Source organism: Microtus pennsylvanicus, chromosome 8 (genome assembly GCF_037038515.1).
Source record: "Microtus pennsylvanicus isolate mMicPen1 chromosome 8, mMicPen1.hap1, whole genome shotgun sequence".
NCBI lineage: Eukaryota > Metazoa > Chordata > Mammalia > Rodentia > Cricetidae > Microtus > Microtus pennsylvanicus.
The window spans coordinates 52,064,175-52,083,485 of record NC_134586.1 but is presented as its reverse complement, the minus strand read 5'-3'; the positions used below and the strand labels follow the sequence as shown (position 1 = coordinate 52,083,485).

The 19,311-nt window shown below is 43.5% G+C and overlaps 1 pseudogene; it reads right to left on the bottom strand.

Annotated features, from left to right (window-relative positions):
* Positions 1-396: 396 nt before the first annotated feature.
* On the bottom strand, positions 397-19,271 carry LOC142855320 (large ribosomal subunit protein eL24-like; annotated as a pseudogene).
* Between the last annotated feature and the right edge of the window lie 40 nt (positions 19,272-19,311).

Genomic DNA, 19,311 nt, shown 5'->3' with positions numbered 1-19,311 from the left:
GATTTCCACAGTAGGAAATCCAAAGAATCATTAGGTCATACTTTAAAAACTCATAAAATTGGAAAATCTAAAAGAAATGGATTATTTTCTCAATAGATACCACTTACCAAAGTCAAATCAAGATCAGATAAACAATTTAAATAGACCTATAACACCTAAGGTAATAGAAGCAGTTATTAAAACCCCCAACCAAAAAAATCAAACAAACAAAAAACCTATAGCCAGATGGTTTTAGTACAGAATTCTACAAAATTTTCTTTTCAAAGAAGAGCTAATACCAAATCTCTTCAAATTATTCCATAAAATAGAAACCATGAAACATTATCAAATTTGTTTGTTTGTTTGTTTGTTTTAGAGTTAGAAATAGGTCTTTATTCAAAACTCTGATCTACCAGGTTAGTGTTTTCCACCAACTGGGGGAGCAGAGACCTTCACAGGCTTCACAGCCTTTTGCTGGTGCTGCTTTTGCAGAGGCCTTGGCAGCAGCCATTGCTATCTTCTTAAACTCCTGCTTAGCCTTTTCTGCTTCCTTGGCAGCCCTGATGGCCTGCTTTAGCTGAACTTTCCTAACTTCTGGCTTCTGATTTCTCTTGGCCATTACATCAGCAAGGGATGCACCAGTGATGGCCCACTGGAATTTGAGTGAGTGGAGGGTTCTTTCCCTTTTCAGCATTTTCCAACTGTACTTTTTTGTGTTTTCTTCTGTAGAGGACAGTCCAGTTTATCTGCAGATGATTTTTTTTTTTTTTGGAAAGGATGTTTGGTGTGGGAGAATTATCTGTATTCTGTCAATCATGTATTTTAATAAAACACTGATTAGCCAGGCAGGAAGTATAGGCGGGTCAACCAGACAGGAAGTAGAGGCAGGGCGATGAGAACAGGAAAATGCTGGAAAGGAGGAAGCCCATTTCTCCCATTCCTGTCCAGACCCAGCTGAGAAAGGTACCAAGCCACATGGCTAACATAGATAAGAATAATGGGTTAATATAAGCTACAAGAGCTAATAAGAAGCCTGAGCTACTGGGTCAATCAGTTTATAATCTAATGTAGACTCTCTGTGTAATTTTTCTCTGGGACCAAATGGCTGGGGGACAGGACAGGACAGAAACCCCAACAAGCCCGGCCCTCAATGTTACAGATGTGGTCTTATATTCTGCATTAAGAAACTGGAAAACCAGGCCAACCTGATCTACAAGAGATAGTTCCAGGATAGGCTTCAAAGCTAGGAAGAAACCCTGTCTCAAAAATGAAAATAAAAAGAAAAGAAAAAAAGAAAAAGAAACTGGAAAACATTGACATAGCGCCGCCCATGTCCAGGGTAGATTTTGTACCCACTAAAACAGCACAGCTCAACCTTCACAGTGAGAGCTGCTGCCTAGCCAGAGGAAAGATGGCAAAGAGCATCAAATTTGTTTTATGAGGCCAACAGTCAACCTAACACCCAAACCACACAGTCAAACCACACAATGATTCAACAAAGAAAGAGAATTACAGGACAATTTCCTTCTTGAACATAGATGCAGAAATACTTAGTAAAATACTCACAAACTGAATCCAAGAACACATCAAAAAGACTGTATTCTTTGATTAAGTAGGATTCATTCCAGAAATATTGGGAGGGTTCAACATACAAAAAAAATCTGTCAATGCAATCCACCATGCAAACAAACTGAAAGAAAAGAACCACATGATCACCCTAATAGATGCTGAAAAAGCCTTTGACAAAGTCCAGCATCCCTGCATGATAAACAACTTGGAGAGATTAGGGATAAAAGTGGCATACATCAACATAATAAAGACAATTTACAGCAAGCCTAGAGCCAACATCAAATTAAATGGAGAGAAACTCAAAGCAATACCAACTAAAATCAAAAACAAGACAAGGCTGACCACTCTCTTCGTATCTATTTAATACAGTTCTAGCTGGAGGAATAAAACGACTGAAGGAGATCAAAGGGATGGGAATTGGAAGGAAAGAAGTCAAAGCATCACTGTCCACAGGTGATTTGATAGTATAAATAAGCGATCCCAAAAATTCTAGCAGAGAATTCCTACAGCTGATACACATCTTCAGCAAAGTGGCCTGATAGAAAATTAACCCCCCAAAATCAGTAGCCTTTCTATATACAAATAACAAAATGGACTGAGAAAGAAGTTAGGGAATCAATATCCTTCACAATAGCCACAAATAATATAAAATATCTTGGTTTAATTTCAAGCAAGTGAAAGACTTGTATGATAAAAAAAAATCAAATCTTTGAAGAAAGAAATTGAAAAGGCTATCAGAAGATGGAAAGACTTCCCATGCTCACAGATTAGTGTAGTGATGAGGCTTGCAAAATAGTAAAAATGGCTATCCTACCAAACACAATCAACAGATTCAATGCAATCCCCACCAAAATTCCAATACAATTCTGTACAGACCTTGAAAAGACAATATTCAAATTTATAAGAAAAAAAACAGAATAGCTAAAACAATCCTGTACAATAAAAGAACCTCTGGAGGTATCTCCATCCCTGATTTCAAGTTGTGTTACAGAGTTATAGTAATAAAAATGACATCGTATTGATATAAAGTCAGACATATTGATCAATGGAATCAAATCACAGACCCAGACATAAATCCATATACCTATGAAAACCTAATTTTTGATAAAGAAGCCAGAAAGACACAATGTAAAAAAAGGAAACATCTTCAACAGATGGTGCTGGTCTAACTGGATGTCAGCATACAGAAAAAAAGGCAAATAGATCCATATCTATCACCCTGCACAAAACTCAAGTCCAAACAAAACCAGGTACATGGAGTCAAAAAGAAGAGAGTGGGGAATAGTCTTGACTGTATTGGCACAATCTTATTCTTCCTGAATAGAGCACCAGTAGCATAGACACTAAGCTAAGAAATCAATAAATGAGACCTCATAAAACTGAAATGTTTCTGTAAAGCAAAGGACACTGTCAATAGGACAAAATGGCAGCCTACAGAATGAGAAAATATTCTTACCAACCCCATATCTTATAGAGGGTTAATATCCAATATACATAAAGACCCCAAGAAACTAGACATAAACAAAGCAAATAATGCATTAAAGTGGGGTACAGATCTAAACAGAGAATTCTTAACAGATGAATCTCAAATGACTGAGAAACCCTTAAAGAAATGTTCAATATCCTTAGACATCAAGGAAATGTAAACAAAACAACTCTGAGATTCCATCGTACACCTGTCAGAATGGCTAAGGTCAAAAATGTAAGTGACAGCTCATGCTGGCAGGGATGTGGAGCAAGGGGAACACTCCTCCATTGCTGGTGGGAGTGAAACTTGTACAACCACTGTGGAAATCAATATTGTAGTTCCTCGGAGAGTCGGGAATCAATCTACCTCAAGGCCCAGCTATACCACTCCTGGGCATATACCCAAAGGATGACTCATTCTACCCCAACTATGTTCATGGTGCCTTTATCCATAATAGCCAGAAACTGGAAACAACTTAGATGTCCCTCAATCAAACAATGGACAAAGAAAATGTGATACATTTAAACAATGGAGTATTAATCAGCTCTTAAAAACAATGGCATCATGAAATTTGCAGACAAATGAATGGAACTAGAAAAAGAAAATTATTCTGAGTGAGGCAACTCAGACCCAGAAAGACAATTTTATTCTCACTTATAAGTTGATATTAGCTGTAAAATAAAGGATAACCATGCTGAAATCCAAAGAGCCAGAGTGGCTAAGTAACATGAAGGGTTCAAGGAGAGACATATAAATTTCCTGGGAAGGGGGCATAGATTCTGTGAATGGATTGGGTTTGGTAGGGGAGGGAAGAGGAGAAATCAGGTGGGGTGGGGGACAGATGGAGGGAGAGAGTACTGGGAGGAACAACTGGAATTTGGGAGCATTTGGGGATGATGTGAAAACCTAGTGCAGTATAAACTCCCTGGAATCTTGAAGAGTGACCCTAGCAGAGATTCCTAGTCATGGGGGATACAGAGCCAGAAGCAGACACCTTCTATAACCAGGCAAGGCTTTCTTTCAGCAGTGGGACAGAGATACCAACCGAGTCACAAAACCTTCAACCTGCAATCCCTCCTGTCTCCAAGATATGCTGGGGTCATGATGGTTACCAACTTGTGGAAGTGGCCAACCAATGGCTGGTCCAACTTAGGAGAGGGAGCCCATGCTAGGAGAGGAAGCCCATGACTAACGTTCCTAAATGGCTAGGAACCAGAGGCTTTATAGCCCAGAGACCCAGGATAGAACCAAACACGACTGGGGGTGGGGATTCAATGAAATGATTACTAATGATATATTCATAGATTGGTGCCTAGCTCAATTGTCTTCAGAGCAGAGCCAGCCATCCAGCAACTGATGGAAACAGTCAAATGCTGCACAGAACCAGGGGAACCCCTCAGAGGTGGGGTGGGGTTTGCAGGAGCCAGAGAGGTGGAGGAAACCAAAAGAACCCGGCCCACAGAATCAGCTAAGCGGGGCTCATGGGGGTTGACAGAGACTCAAGTGGCACTCCTGGACCTTCTAAGCTCATGGACTAGCAGACTAAATATTGTAAGAAATGCTGTATTATCAGGAGTAACCTTTACATCCAATGTAGTCTCTATCAAATTTTAATCACATTCTTCATAAAACTAGAAATCAAAACTCCCCAAATCCATGTGTATAACTGGTAAATGTAATTGTCAACTTGATAGGATTTAGTATCATCTAGGAGAGTAACCTTCATGCCTGTGTAGGAGTCTTCAGAAAGGTTTAACTAAGGCATAAAGAGCCAGTTCGAACACTGTTGGGTGAGGCTCAAGTCTACTTTGGGAGGGGCTGTGGTTTAGATGTGGTTTGTCTCTGTGTTCATGTGTTGGGAGCTTGGTTCCCGCCCCCTCCCTCCCAGGAGGGGCAGCATCAGAAGGTGATGGAATCTTCAAGAGTGAAGCTAGTGGCGTGTCTGTAGGTCAGTTGTGGGCTTGATCTCAGAAGACATTAAGGTATTTGTCGTTAATCCTTGAGAAAAGATTGTGACCAAAACCTGGTGGTCCCATTCCGTCTCTCTGTCTTCCTGTCTTGATACTGAGCCTACCATCCACCATGAGGTCCTCACCTTGAGCCTCAGAAACTGGCTTCACTTGAAAAAGTTAGTCTGGCTCAGCAATTAATAATTACATAGATTTTGGAAATGATCATTACAAAAACTTGGGAGATAATGTTTTCCCTACAGGTTGGCAAACTCCGGGACCATGAACTCAGATGCCCCTGTGCATGCTACAGTCTCTTTTTCATCCTTCTAGCTTGATGAGTCTAAGTAGCTTTAACCCAATGAAGATAAGACAGAAAGAGACATCCATGACCTTTCTAAATCTGCATTTGTTTTTCACCTCAGCCTGGTGGTTCTCATTAGTTTTACAGACTGGAAGGAAATAGATTTTGTGTCATGTAAATTATTCTGAGTTCATGGTACTGAGCAGGAAATCAGAGTTGAGTCCTGAGAGGTATTCTGTTGAGCCAGTTAGCACGAGCCCTGATGATGAACATGAAACATCCTGGCCGTGGCTCCTAATGCATTTTCCTCATCCAGAATTCATGTGCAGGTAGGACTCCACCACATCAGTCCGAGTCCCACCCATGGCGATTGGTGTTTAGTTTCCATTTTATTAACAGGATTACTAATTCTTTTTTTGTTTGTTTTGTTTTGGGTTTTTTGTTTTTTATTTTCGAGACAGGGTTTCTCTGTGGCTTTGGAGCCTTTCCTGGAACTAGCTCTCGTAGACTAGGCTGGCCTCAAACTCACAGAGATCCGCCTGCCTCTGCCCTCCCCCCCTGAGGGCTGGGATTAAAGGCGTGCACCACCACCGCCCAGCTAGGATTACTAATTCTTAAGAGATAATAGTGGCAGTTACTTACTGAGAGGATGTTCAGTAGCTTTGAGTTAATGAGTCCATGAAGTAGACAGGGAAGCCCAGAATCCATGCCTTTTTGGTGGGCTATAAGCCCTTAGAAACACAGCTACCAAGTCATCTGAGTTCCACAGCACACACCAAGCATCAAGAGGAAGCAGGCATCTGTCATGGACTTGTGTGTGTGTGTGTGTGTGTGTGTGTGTGTGTGTGTGTGTGTGTGTGTGCAGATGGACGTGCACATGTTTATAGAGGCTAGAGGATAACCTTGGGTGTTCTTCCTCAGGCACTAACTACTTTGTGTTAAAACATGGTCTCTCACTGGCCTGGAACTCACCAATAGATGAGGCTGGCTGGCCAGAGAGGCCCAGAGCCACACCTATCTTGAAGTGCACACCACCACAACCAATTAAAAAACAACAACAACTGGGTTTTGAACTTAGGTATTCACACTTGCAGGTAAGTACTTTGGCCATCAGGCCATCTCCACAACCTACAAGCCCCATTTTAATGTGTGGGAAAACTTAAGTTTTGACAAGAGCTGCACATGTTTTGGAAAAAGGAACTTGGTCTTTATTCTCTCAACTTAAGCCAAGTCCTCTGCTGCATTCAGAAAGTATCAGAAATAAAAATTTAAAGGTAGCATTTAAGAAATTTTTATTTAATTTTTGCATATATGGATGTTTTGCCTGCATGTGGTCTGTATTGCTCGCCTGCCTCTGTGCCAGAGGAAGCTAAAAGAGAGCATCCACAGGACTGGGTTCCACGGGCCTGGAGTTACAAATGCTTGAGAGTCCCCATATGGGGGCCGGGAATTCAGCTCGGGTCCTCTGGAAGAGCAGCCAGGGCTCTTAATCGCTGAGCCATCCATCTTCCCAGCAGGATGCGTTGTTTTTATTTGATTGGTCAGAAACATGTCTCAAAAGAGGAAAGAAAAAAAATATACAACTCTGCTTAAATGAAGCTTATAAATTCAGATATAGTTGTACAAGAGAAAACATTTATTCCCAGTATACCTGGTCTGTACTTGGTCTCTCATCATCTCCGATATTGCGAAATGAATAGTTTCCTGTGTGCAGTAATCTGTGACAAAATGTAAATTGACATAGTGTGTTACTGCTCTGTTATGAAAATCAATCGTAATTAAAGGGAACACTCAGCTGACAACGTTGATAAACCCGAATATATTTGCGAGCTCTTAATTTTCTTTACTCTTAATTGCTCCTTCTGGCTGTTCCAACTCTGAATGATTTGTTATCCAAATATCAAATAAGCTACTCTAGTCTGAATATTATTAAGTGTTTGAATGACTAAAAGGATAGACTAAGGTTCCATTTTCATTAATAATTTCTCTGATCTTGGACTTATTCTTTTCCATTGCTGTCACTTCATTCTCACTCATGGCTATGTGGGAAACAGTGGCTTGACCTTCTTCTGGCCCCGACATGTGTGCACTTACATGCACACCTACAGGAATATCAATGCATGTGCACACATACCTGCACATGCCCACGTGTGTGCATACACACACACACACACAGAGAGAGAGAGAGAGAGAGAGAGAGAGAGAGAGAGAGAGAGAGAGAAGTGTTGAGCAAAGGGGAGAACAAAGATCCCGTGCCACTGACTCTCATGATCCAAGGTTGGCAGGTGGGAGAGGTGCACGGAGTGATTGTTTTCTGTTGCTATGGCAGCCTGCCTGAGATGGAGTAAATGATAAGACATGAAGTTTGCTCCTTAGAGTTTCAGAGGCTGAGAGTACAGAAAACACGGGGCAGCATCTGGTAAGAGCTTTCACACTGGGTCAGATGTTGGGCAGGAAATTGAACAGTGAGAAAGTGAACTCAGTTGAGACAAAACATGAGCCAAACTCTTTCCTTCATTAGGAGTCTTCTTGTGTGCTAATGTCCTTAATCCACTCACGAAGGCACGGCCCTTGTGATGCAATCGTGTCTTACAACTCTAAACAGCAGCAAGTACATTTCAGCATTAGTTTAGAAAAAGCAGGCCATGTCGAGTCCTTTGATTGATTGATTATTTTAAAGATTGATTTATTTTATTTTATTGACACAGGGTTTCTCTATAACTTTGGAGCCTATCCTGGAACTTGCTCTGTGGATCAGGCTGGCCTTGAACTCGCAGAGATCCCCCTGCCTCTACTTTAATCCCAAGTGCTAATATTAAAGGCTTGCGCCACCATCACCCAGCTTATGCTATTATTTTAAACTATATGTATGTGTGTGGACATGCGCATATGACTCCAGATCCTCATGAAGGCCAGGGGGCATCAGATCCTCCTGCAGCTGGAGTTCCAGGCCTGATGAAGGTACTGGGAACTGAACTCATGTCCTTTGCAAGAACAAGATACGTTTTTACTTGCTAGGTCATCTCTCCAGCCTCAAATAGTGATTTTTGTAGCTTTACTTTGTTTTGTTATTCATTCATTCATTCAAGACAGGGTCTCAATTTGTAATTGAGCTAACCTTTAACTTGATGTGTAGCCAAGGCTTGCTTCAAATTTATGATCCTCCTGCATCCATGTTGTAGGAGCCCGCTTGTTTGTTCCTGGCTGCTCAGCCCCAAAATAATCACTCAGAAACCATATTATTTGCAATACTGTTTGGCCAATAGCTTAAGCATATTTCTGGCTAACTCTTATATTCTAAACTAGCCCATCTCCATTAATCTGTGTATCACTGTGTGGCTATGTCTTACTAGGTAAAGTTCCAGTGTCTGTTTCCACCAGAAACTACGTGTCATCTCCCTGACTCTGCCTTCTTTCTCCCAGCATTCAGTTTAGTACCCCACCCCTAGCTCTACTCTGCCCTATCAGGCCAAGTCAGTTTCTTTATTAATTAACCAATAAAAGCAACACACAGACAGAAGGACCTCCCACATCACCTCCACCTCCTGAATGCTGAGATTATAGGCGTATGACATGGCACTGAGATGGTTGGACTTTTCATGTCATATCAAGACTCAAGTTGAGTCTAGAACCATGAAAAGGCATTAGGGAGGCCCTTGTCTTCCAAATGGAATAGTGGGGCATGTGGAAGAATTTTAGGCTTGAGATCAAGAAGTGTATTCACGTTAATGTGATAAAAAGCCTGTTGCTGGGCACAGTGTGTGTAAGCAGTCAGCTGTCTGCTCACTTTGCATGGGGCAATAACCTACTTAACTGAGAAAAACAGTGTTCCTTGACGTGGAGGCAATGTAATGAAAACACTTTCACGCGGAGGTTCTTATTTTATTCTTTGCAAATGAACCCCACTTCACAGATGAGAAAACTACAGTTCAGCAAGATGGAGCCTCTTGCTTTACCAAGCTCACCAGGCTGGATCAGAGCTGTGACCCATCACCTCCAACCCCTGGCTCTTTCTAGGAAACAAGCCTGGGTTCTGAGCAGAACATTCTCTAGTTTGTCTTCCGAGAAGTTCTGTGGTGTAGCACGTGCTTCTCTGTGGGTCCCTGAGCACCCTTGTCACAATGCTTGCTCTTCTAAGAGGAAAGAAGCTATCTCAGAGATGCATTGCATAAAGTCATTACAGCCACTATTTGATGAGGCCAAGGGAGAAGGCCCTCATGGCTTAAAATACAAGCTGTGTGCCGTATGCAACAGTCAGGGGCTAGCATCTCATAGAACATAGTCTGATGGGAAACTTCTGTTGCCCTTTTGAAAAGAGACAGGCACACGGCAGGACTCACTCAGACTGTGCTGTGCTTATTCTTGTGTTTGTGTTTTTGAGCTGAGTCCGTAGCTATTCTAATGTGCTGTCTTCTGATCTCTCTTCCCTGTCCTGTTTTGAAACCTTTCCCAAAAGGCCCTAGCTCTCTGGGCTCTGGATACTATTAGCAAGATAGCATTTCTCTCTTCCCACCTTTATCGTCTGGTCCTCTGTGGCTTCCAGAACTGGTGTATTTAAGACACAGACTAAGAAGCCTTTCTCAACATCCTCTTTTACATATCAGAAAGGACCTGAGAGGAGATGGTGGGGCTTATGTCTGAACCCCAACAGTCTGAGACATTACTGAGACTGCTGCAGTAACCAAGGCCCTACTTGCCATTTGTATGGAAGTTTCCATCTCATGTCCTCCATGTCCCCACTGTCTCTGGGACCTCTCAGACTTGACTAAGATCTAACTGAACTCCACATAGAATCTGAAACTTTGCATGCTAAGTCATTTACGGAAAAAAAAAAGTATGCCCTAATAACTACTCAGTTACACCAGTAGTCAGGGGTCCTCAGGCAGGGGTGGCTCACTCCATCCCTCAGTAGACCTTTGGAAATTTCTGGAAGCATTTTTGCTTTTCACATCACAGGAAGGAATGGGTCAACATTTAGGGGTAAAGGATAGGGATGCTCCTCAGTATCTATGAAGCCCAGGACCACCACAGTGAAGAACCACTGATGTTGTTGGGTCTATGAAATCCAGATGGTAGAAACACAAGCTGAAGGTTTTATTCCATGCCAGGCCTTGTCATAGAAACAAGAGAGTCCAAGTCAAGCAAGACTTTTCCCCTGACAGTTCACTCTCAGGGGGAAGTAAATACATTATTCAGTTGAAAATCATAAAATACCCAAAGCCCGTCTTAAAGATATGTTTAATTTTCTCGTGTAATAAAACCGCCAATCGGTTGCTAGGGGATTGCTTAACTAGACAATTAACTATATCTGGGTGACTTGTTTCAGAAAGTCACTTTGATTTTTCCTCCTACTTGCAAAAGAGTTGCCATAGCTCCATTCTCACCAGACAACCCCCAGGTCAGAGAAGGTGCAGGGCTTAAGGGATCTTCCCTAATGGACTCTTCTTCTGATGAAGGAGAAAACTCCTTTGTACAAGTCCACCAGGGCCCAGCAGCCTTCTTCTTCTACCGCATTTGCACAAAGTGACACATCTGTTCATGGTTACACCCTGAAGGGAAAGTTTCCAGTGGTATTGCTATCTGCAGTATGGGCTAGGGGTCAGGAATTTCTGTAATTTCTGTAAAAGATCGTGTGATGACTGTTTTGGGTATTATACAAAGTATAAGGCCTAAGTTACACATTTTTAATTTACGACTTTTAAAATGTAAAAACTGATTTTAGTTCATGGGCTGTACAGAAAACAAGCCATGAACACACAGTGCAGTTATGCCTTGATAAGAATAGATGGAAGAGATGGTGGCATCTCCAAGATGACTGCCCATGAGCAGCATCTCTGGCGCACATGCTTGTAGACAGAAGTACGGGAATCCATGAGAGCCCAAATAGAAGGATATCAAAGATTTATTAGGGAACACTCACGAATAACAACAAGGTAGAGAGCTGCTGTCTACCGCTCTGCCTGGGGTGAATGGAGCCAGCAGTCTGATCTCTGGCCACCACATTAGAGAGCAAGCGCCTGCCCCCTTCTTTCTGTTAAGGAGTTGTTACAAGAAGCTCTGCGTCTATTGGGCCAGATAGCCCAATGCCATGGGCGAGGTGAATACAACTATACATACCCTTGTGTCAAGAGGTTTGTTGGACCAACTAAAGTGATGGTGTGTGAATTCAGAGGCACAATCATGGATACATTGTTACCTCTACCTCAGCCTCACGGAAGCACACTGCTGAGTTGTGGGAACACCTTGTGGCCAGCTGAGAGGCTTGCATTGTCAGCAGGTACCTGACTGAAGAGTCTTCAGTCCTAGATGAACATCGCTTGACTGTAGCACTAGCTGATACTTTTTTTTTTTTCGAGACAGGGTTTCTCTGTGGCTTTGGAGCCTTTCCTGGAACTAGCTCTCGTAGACCAGGCTGGCCTCGAACTCACAGATATCCGCCTGCCTCTGCCTCCCGAGTGCTGGGATTAAAGACACCCGCTAGCTGATCTCTTGACCATAAACTTGGTGACGCTGCTTCAAGGCCCTGCATCAAAGTATCTATAAGAGGAGACATGTCTGTTATCTTAATTTCTTTAAATTTGGGAGTTTTTATAAATAAGCCGTAGGTAGCTAATACAGAGAATTCCTGGGGGTTGGGACTGCCTTAGTCCCCAGTCTCGTAGAATGTAATTTCAGACACCTGTGAGAGAGTGGGAAGTGTTGGTGATGGTGAAGCTCCTGGACAACACACAGGGATTCAGGGAACCAGGATCTTGGGTTCACTTGTTAAATAAGGGCTTTAACCCATTGCTTTGGACTTCCTATGCAAACCTTGGGATGAAGAAGGTCAATAATTGTGAGAAAAACAGGAGAACCGGCAAGAGTTTTTGTTATTCTCTTTTTTGTTTTATTATAATAGAAAGCTCAGTTCTATTTTCTTGGAATCAGGATCTTGCCACTACCCCCATCAATCTTAAAAGGTCCTGCAGCAGTTGGACCCACGTCCAAGTATGAAACACTAGGCAGAGATCATCCATGGAGGCTGTTTCAGGACCAAGGACAGTAGCTGATCAACTGCTCCTAACCCCACCCCCATCAGAAAATCTGGGGCTTGCTATCCATTTTCCCGAATCCCATCCCTGATCTATACAACTAGAGGAGCTGCATCCCATATTTCAGATTCAGCTCTGATAGTTTGTAAATTCATGTTCCAGGTTATTTGCACAGTTTCCAAACCTGATCAGATACCATCAGCCACTGCAGAAGGTCAGTCCTGTCTGTCAGCTGGACATCATGCTGAAGGCGCGATACTTGGCTCATATTGGTTTACCAGGGGAAGGGGGCAAGCGAGGGCATGAATTTATTTCTTGTTACTTGGCCACAGCTGCACGCTGTCCTTTGCCAAATCTCTGCAGGGAAGACAGGAAAAAGTCATACAATTTTTTTTTTCCTTCTGATGCTTGTAGTCTGGAGGGAGGATGACAAGGGCTCCCCGCCCCCTGGGAGCTCTCCTTGCTGACGTCACTCTCCTTTGGATGCACACTGTTCTCATCCCCTGCACAAGACTGACTCTCAGACAGGGAGCATGGAACATCCATTTTAATTCTGGAATGACTTTAATTCACGGTATTGCCATGCATCGTAAGCCTCATCTATCTTGTAGAACAGAAAGCTTAATCTCCCAATGAAGAACTGTGAGGCTGTCATTACTAGACCTTTTCTTTCTTTCTTTCCTTCTTCTTCTTCTTCTTCTTCTTCTTCTTCTTCTTCTTCTTCTTCTTCTTCTTCTTCTTCTTCTTCTTCTTCTTCTTCTTCCTCTTCTTCTTCCTCTTCTTCTTCCTCTTCTTCTTCTTTGAATGTGACTAAGTTCACCACTGAAGTTGTTTCATCTGCAAACAGGGCTGGCGATCCTGTGATACCTGTGATACTGTGCACAGCTCATGTCAGCGGAGTATTCCTCTTTTCATGTGTAGATGGGAACCCCGAGCCTTAGTTCTGTCTATGTCTCATTTCAATGTTAGTCCCATTGCTGCCTGGCCAAGACTCAAGCCTGAGTGTGATGGTGAGCTTTCTGTCTCTTGCAGAGGCCTTTTTGAGGGGCAGTTTCCACTTCCTGGTGGTTGACACTGATTGCCAACTTGATAGGATCTGCAGTCACCCAGGTGACAAGCTTCTGGGAGTGTCTGTGGGAGAAATTTTACACTGGGTTAACTGAGGAGAAAAGACCCACCCTTAATGTGGAAACCAGTTGTGGGCCTGGACTAAACTGGAAAAATAAAAAAAGGAGGAAGTTAGCTGACCGTCAACCTTAGTTTCTTTTTACTGCCTTTTGTTAGGAATATTTTCCTAAAGCAAGCTCTCCACTGACGCAAAAACCCCAATCAAGCCAAATCAAAACAAGCCAAATTAAGAGATATCCAGGTTTAATTGGAGTTCTGCGGTCTCGAGTGGCCCTCAAAGGTGACCACCAGGAGGAAGAAAAGGAGACCACATGTTCCTCTTTTGGGTGTTCACTTAAATATTCTTGGGAGTGGTCCTGACCTACTCAGGGGTAGGATAGATGCAAGGGGCTGGGACCTAAGCTCCCAACTTAACACCTTTTTTTATTAACCATTTATTATTATTTTTATTTCCTGACTGCAGTTTTCCCTCCCTCATCTCCTCCCAGCCCCTCCTCCCACCTCTTCTCTGTCCCCCATCCCTACCCCATCCACTCCTCCTCCATTTCTTTTTTTTTTCCTCCTCCATTTCTTGTTACAATTGTGTAGCTTGGTCTTCTTGTAGGACTCCTAACAGTAGGAGCAGGGGCTGTCTCTGACTCTTTTGCAGCTTTTGGGACCATTTTCTTCATAGTGGGCTGCCATGTTTTCTCCACTTTCTAATGTGGATACAATGTGACTGGACCTACACTCCGGCCCCCATGCCTTCTCCACCATGGTAGTCTGGACTCTTTAACTGTGAGCCAAACAGAACCTTCTTCTTGGAGTTGCCTGTCTCAGGCATTTTATCACAGCAGTGAGAAAAGTAACCAAAGCAAGAGGGGCAGTCTGCAAGGCTCCATAAAAGACAGCCGCCTGGAGATTATCTGTGATTAGGGCTGGGCACACACACGGCTCAGTGGCTGGAAGCTCTTGCTGCATAGGCATGAGGACCAGGCTTTGGATCCCAGCACCTACATAAAAAGCTGGGTATGGCTGTATGCATAGGCCTGCAACCAACCAGAACACTCTAGGGAGAGACAGAAGCTTCTTGGTGACCTGCCTAGCCTAGATATAGTGGGAGGATCTGCTCAGAGGCAAAACAGGACACTCAGTTTCCCTCTGACCTCCATACCTGCTCCCTGCTCTCTCTCTCTCTCTCTCTCTCTCTCTCTCTCTCTCTCTCTCTCTCTCTTCACATACACCACACACACACGCATGCAAGTCATCTGTAATAGAAGAAAATTATGCTAATTTATTTTTCTAAAATTAACATAGGACACAGGGAGGAACAGGGAACATGAACGAGACAGAATCATGGAAGAGAGACTGTAAAAGATATTCCCTACTTTGTGTAAGCAAAGATGTTCCTGTTTGGGTTAAGGTTTCATTTCAGCCCCTGGCATCCCTATATCCAAAGAGTCTGGGATGTTTGTTTGGAAGCGTCTCTCAGCCCTGGCCTCCATATACCCACATGTCTGGAATGTTTTGGTTAAGGCTTCACCTCAGCCCCTGGTGTCCCTGTATCCAAAGACTCTGGAATGTTTGGGTGGAGAGTTCCATCCCAGGTTCCCTTCCCTGGGAGTTGCCTTAGTCCAAACTCTACTCCCAGAAAGCCTGCCAACAGATGACTCCTCCTCAGAGATGCTCAAGACCATTCCCACAGAGTATTTAAACTGCCCCCCAGAGAACAAATACATGGTTTCCCAGTCTTCTTTCCCAGGCCAGCTAGGAGCACTGGCATCCATTAAACCTCAACCTTTTCTAATTCAGTTTGATTTGGTCTGATTCAGTTATTGTATCAGTGAAGAGATTTATTAGGACACAAAAACTTTTCAATTCCCTTTTATGAACATGCATGTTTAAGATATCTTTCTTTCATTTACAACGTAAAGGAATCTTAATACACGACTATCTGTGCTGTTAAGAGAGTGAAGCACTCATTAAATGGTGGTGCACGCATTTAATCCCAGCACTCAGGAGGCTTAGGCAGACAGATCTCTGTGAGTTCAAGGCCAGCCTGGTCTACAAAAACGAGTTCCAGGACAGGTTCCAAAGCTACAGAGAAACCCTGTCTCAAAGAGAGAGAGAGAGAGAGAGAGAGAGAGAGAGAGAGAGAGAGAGAGAGAGAGAGAGAGGAGAGGAGAGGAGAGAGAGAGAGAGAGAGAGAGAGAGAGAGAGAGAGAGAGAGAGAGAGAGAGGAGAGAGAGAAGCAAAATAAGAGTTTCCCCAAAGCGCTTTGTTGATCACTCTACAAAAGTCACAGTAATGCCCTCTAGGTATTAATCCCTCACAAGCATTGCTTCTTCCCATCCTACCCTGCAGCCCCAATGCCCTGACAATGGGCAAAACCTTCCTTTGGTCCAAAGCTAATGCATTTCGTCTATCACAGTTCTCAATAAGTTAAATAATAAGCGGGCAGATCTCTGTACTCTTTCAGTACGGGTTTACAAAGTCCAGCTGCTCACAATCAAGTGCAACCAGCTTGCTGCATTGCTTTCTGAGCAGGGCCTTAAGGGACGCCCTGCTCTTTCATGTTTTGTTGCAAGAGCATTGGCCTAGCTGCTGTCTGGGGTGGGGCCAATCCACCATCCACCACCATTGGTTTCCTGGGCACCGAGAAGAACCTTTTCCAGCCGCATTCTTGAAATTCCAAGGTAGGACAAACAGTTTTGCAGATGTTCTCTTACATTAATTTCTTTCTTCTTTTTGGATGCTTGCAGAATCTTAGCGTCCTGAAGCATTTGAAGGGAGAGCGTCCTTTATCCTCAGAGCCGCAATTATTCACGGCTCTGATTTGTTTCCCAAACATGAACTATGTTGTTGGAAGCATGGAGCTTGGACTTTCTCCCACAAGGTGGCAACCATTGAAATGGGACTTACAGATGTTACTGATGTTTTCCACAATGGCGGAGGCTGAGGTGGTGTGGCTCCAAGTCAGCTACACTAAGCTTCCTGTTGAGAAAACCTGTTCGCGACCTTAAGAAACCAGTTAGCAATTCCTACAAGCAGGTCTGTATATCCAGAGATAATTTTTGTAGAGTACTTAATTTGTTTTAAATACAGATTCTTTCTTGAAGAAAAAAAAACTGAGGCAGGACCTCTTGTAGCCCAGGTTGACCTCACACTCTCTATGTAGCCAGAGATGACCGTGAACTCTGTATGCTCCTGTCACCAACTCCCAGGCTCTGGGACTATAGGTGTGCACCATCATCTCTGGCTTATTTTGGGTTTCCTGGGACTTTACTAACACTAGAGTCTATTCATGAAAACTTTTATGTGGTCACTAAGTCATTACTGATGCTCACTCAAATTTAACATCTAGACATCTTAACATCGTACAAACTTAACACTTGGTCCATGCCTAGAGTCACCGAGGCTTCACGTGCCATATTCATTTACCATGCACTAAGTAGACTGCTTCTCTTCCTCAATAAGATCAGATTCATTATCTATCTGGGCTTTGCACATTTTATTGCCTCTGGCTTAGGACACAGGTTTTTTTTTTCCAATCTTAATAAAGTTGATTCCAACTTGCAATTTAGATCCCAACTCAAACGACTCCCAAGGGCCTTGTGCTACTTCCAACTGAAATGGCTACCGGTCACTCTTAGTTAGCCAGAGTTATAGCTCCATGACAACAGAAGTCTTATTGTGTTCATATCTAAATGACCACCTTTTGCAGTCTGTGCCAAGCGTTTGATAGGTACTTGCTGGATGGAAACCATGCCTGGCTTCCATGCGCTTTTCCACACTGGCATGCAGATTCCAGATGCCTAGTGGGTACTGGAGGCAGGTGGTATAGATAACTTAGAACATGTTTACGCTTTCGTTAAAAATGATTGCGGGTTTTAAGTTCCAGCCTCACTAATTGTGATGGCTAGTCTTAGCTGTCAGCCTGACTACATCTGGAGTCAACTGGAATGCCCTTGAGAGATTTTCTCAATAGATCATTTGAGATTGGAAGACTCACCCTACATCTGGGCCACGTCTTCTGTTGGCAGCCTATATGAAAGGACCTGGAAGAAGGAAGCATTGGCTTTTTGCTTGTTTGCCCTCACTGTGGCTGGCATGTTCATCTTCTTAAGGCATCTTCAGGATTCCAAGGGAGAGTGAAGACCAGCTGAGGCATCCAGACCTTTCAGTCAGGAGACAGCCATTGCTGGACTACCCTGCCCATCAGCTGTTCTAACAAATCTCCTTTTAGTGTGTGTGTGTGTGTGTGTGTGTGTATGTGTATGTGTTCATGTGTGTGTGCATGTGTATGTATTCATTCTACCAGTCTGTTTCTTTAGGGAATTAATACACTAGTCAAGAAAGAGGCACTATTCATGTAGCCCATGTCCTTCTGAATTATATGTGTGTTTTTCTGTGGCGAAGGGCTGTGAGGTTCTTTGTATTCCCAATGACATGCACAGCACTGGCTGAGGCACACTTGCTGCTAATCTGGACCTAGTCAACTGCAGCTGCACTAAAATATGCACTTGGCTGCAACAGCCTAACCTTGCAGGCTAGGGAGGCCTGCGTTGAATTGCTATGCAAGTTGTAAATCAAATACTTTCATTTATATGGTTTTATTAATATCTCTCTGTCTCTGTGGTCTCCCTTTTTCTCATTTAATCACCAGGACCTATGCACAAAAAGTAGGTGTGCTCTAGGCCAGTGAAACCTTCCCTCCAGAGAAGGCTGCCAAGGTGGAGGCACCTGAGGAGTGATATCCACGTCTGTCATCTGGTCAGCACGTGTACCCACACACTCGGTTATTGTTAGACTAGCTAGCAGCAGAGATATTTCCAACACAGCCCAGTACCTAAAGATATTATGAGAATTTCATTTTCTGTAGACCAGAATGTTGCATGGGTAAAGCCAAGTTTAGACTGCAAAGCTCTTGGAAAGTTTGTTTGGGGCCTTCGTGACAGCAATACTCAGGTTCTCCAGGCGCCCAGCAACTCTCCAGTCTCTGTGACAGCCTCTCAATAATGCAGTTCTAGCCTTCATATTTTCAGTTTTCTTAAACATGTCCTAGCATCTGCATCTGAGCCCTGTCTCCTGCCCCAGCCTTCCCTCTTCCTTACCAAGGGAGTCACAGAGCGGCTGCTGTGGCTGAGGACTGGAGTCACAGCCAGAGCCACAGGAAGAGTGAGAACGCCCCTGCTCCCAGAGCTTGTGTGAAAACCATGCCCTTCCTCACCTCCTTCCTGCAAGTTGGATTTTCTGTTAGGTCCCTTATCCTACCCTAGTATTTGTGAGAAGTCTGGGGAACCAGTCCTAGAAACTCCATCAAATTAGATTGATTCTTAAGAAATGTATTGGTTCATTAAACTAAAAATTCTGTGGTAAGTCACCTTCAGGCGCAGCTCATGGTCCTGAATTGCTATTCTGGAGTCACTGTGGCAGAGCACCCAAGTGCTTTGCATAATGGGCGCTCATGACTTCACAGATCTTAGAAGTGTGGGACCAAGGTGCATGCAGAGTCAGTTCCTTCCTGGGAGATGAGACAAAAATGGTTTGTCTCTTCCTAGACTCTGGCAGCTTGCTGCCAAGCTTTGGGATTCTTGTGTGCACACTTCTGTGACCAACCCCAACCCCCTTTACAGAAATTCCATTCATAAGAGAGCTCAGGACCGCAATAATGAGTTAAGTATATCTCCATTTCTGAATTATTTTACCCTGAGGAACTGAAGGTTGTTATTGTTGGTAAACAGAGAACCACCCACATTCCAGAACCAGGTGCTCCCCTGGCCCACTTTCAGCTGCTCAGTGCCATCAGCCGCATCATTACCAGCTGCCAAATCCGACACATTTCCACGGCTGCCATGAGTCATGTGTCCTTTATAAAGCTTGCCCCCTTCCTATCTGTCCTCA